Here is a 2,500-nt window from a genome sequence, read left to right on the forward strand (position 1 = left end):
TTTGGACACGTCACCAAGATGAGGAATATAGAGGAGTAAAGCAAGTGGTGGGGGCCAGGAGAGAGGGAAAAAGAAGGAAAAGTAGACCGAGAATGAATTGGGAGAGTTATCTTGAAAGTCTGGGTCGCGAGAGAGGGAGTTCCATGAGGGAAATGAGGAGAATTGCTGAGGACTGGGAGGTGTGGAAGAGGTGGACCAAGGCTGGGACCCCTATGCTTTAGCGGCAGAAGGGGAAAATGAAAAGAAGAAGAAGAAGAAGAAGAAGAAGAAGAAGAAGAAGAAGAAGAAGAAGAAGAAGAAGAAGAAGAAGAAGATACCCATTCCAAAGAAGGGCAACACAATTGACTGTAACCGTCCCATTTCTTTATTGTCAATGTTTTCTAAAATTTTCGAAAAAAACTTGTAAAGGTTCGACTGATATCTTTTCTAAACTCATTAAATGTTTTTGTTCCCAATCAATAGGGCTTTAGAGAGGGGCTAAGCACTTGATTGGCTTTGCGTGAGTTTCTTTCTGAAATTCACTCAAATATGAATAATAAACCGATTTCAAAGGTCTCAGCTCTGTTCCTTGATATTCGCAAGGCTTTTGATACTATTGATCACAGTATTTTACTGAAAAAATTGGAATTGGCAGGTATAAACGGTATTGCCTTGAATTGGTTTCAGTCCTATCTCTCAGGGTGGAGTCAGTTTGTATGTGTCAATGATACCTCAAGCTCAGTAAGATCTATTTTTACTGGTGTCCCTCAGGGCTCTGTTTTGGGGCCCATTTTATTCTTAATATTTATAAATGATTTGTATCATGGACCCTTCAAAGGAGCCATAACGGCTTTTGCAGATGACAACGCTCTCAATTATGGTGCAGACAATGTGAGAAATCTGCATGCCAGTATGCAATCAGACCTCAACTTATTATCTCTTTGGTTTTCTTTTATATTAATTGATTTATTTATTGAATCACAGTAAATTGAAACTCAATGCAGATAAAACAACCTACATTGACTTTTCGCTCTCTGTTCCATTTTCCTTTGAAATCCCGCTAAAATACCACAATATTTACTGTATAAATCAAGCTGATTGTGTTTGCTGTGAAATATTACAGTCCAGCAAAGTAAAATATTTGGGTGTGTTGATGGAGTATGACCTTCAGTGGAAGGAGCATATCCGAACATTGAAAAATAGTCTAAGATTGCTTCTCCACCGATTTTATCATTTAAAAAATTATGTCCTAATTCTGTACTGAAAAACATATATTTCTCCTTAGCTCACTCCAAAATTTCGTATGGCATTTCATGTTGGGGATGTACCTACATTACCCACTTGAAACCTCTGATCACTCTACAGTGATCCTTGCTCAGATTCATCCAAGAACCTCCTGCTATGCGTGCTGACCTTTTCAGCGGTCTAAACATCTTGAGCCTCCAATCTTTATTCATTTACAAAGTTTTGTTACAATTTTATTTGGCCAGTGGCAATCAAGGCAATACAGTAGATTTTGCTGGGCAGGGACCGTTGACTCGTGCAGCTGGAGAGATAAGGGTTCCAAGGCCTAACTCAACTTTTTTTCGCAAATCGTTTCTTTTTTGCAAGGTGAATTCTTAAACAGGTTGCCGGAGGAAATTTCACTTGTAGTATCACCACATCTGTTTAAACTTAGATTAATTTTTTTTCTAATTACTATGCCCGAACAAGATGTTGAGTGCATGTACAACATTACTGTGAACTATCTTTTTTTTAAGTTCCTCATACTTCAGAGGATTTTTCAAGTTCTTCAGTGATAGACTTCACTTCTATGGCTATTGTATCATCGCTGTAAACTTAAACAATTTTTCAAGTACTTCCTTCATATGTTCTTAATGCTCAACTGATATCATTGTCAGTTAGAATTTAAGAGAGGAAGAAATTCTGAAGATTAAACCTTCAAAGTTCATTCTTGTTGAATTCTGTATATATATATATATATATATATATATATATATATATATCTTTTAATCGGTATCAGGTGTAATTCATAATTTATATGTATGTATTCGATACTTCCATATGCGGTCATGCACGAAAGAGCTTGCATATGTGTAATGTTACTTACTTTATGTATGTAATATTGTAATGAAAAAAAAATAGGTCGATTTTCAAGAAATCATCTGAAATTCTAATAATGTCGAAGATATCGGATCAATTAAGCCATCTGGAAGCTTAAAAATAATAATAATAATAATACTACACGATCCGAAAGATTTATTCAATTTCATTGAATCTGTTACTGTTGGTTCCTTATGTTATAAGTACCTCAAGTTTAAAATTTCAAGTCAATCAGTTAATTAGGAATGGAGTTATCGCATGTTCACACACATACACATACACACACATACACACACACACACACACACACACACACACACACACACACACACACACACACACACACACACACACACACACACACACACACACACACACACACACACACACACACACACACACAAACACACACACACAG

The sequence above is a fragment of the Nilaparvata lugens genome, unplaced genomic scaffold (assembly GCF_014356525.2).
Source record: "Nilaparvata lugens isolate BPH unplaced genomic scaffold, ASM1435652v1 scaffold3481, whole genome shotgun sequence".
Taxonomy (NCBI): domain Eukaryota; kingdom Metazoa; phylum Arthropoda; class Insecta; order Hemiptera; family Delphacidae; genus Nilaparvata; species Nilaparvata lugens.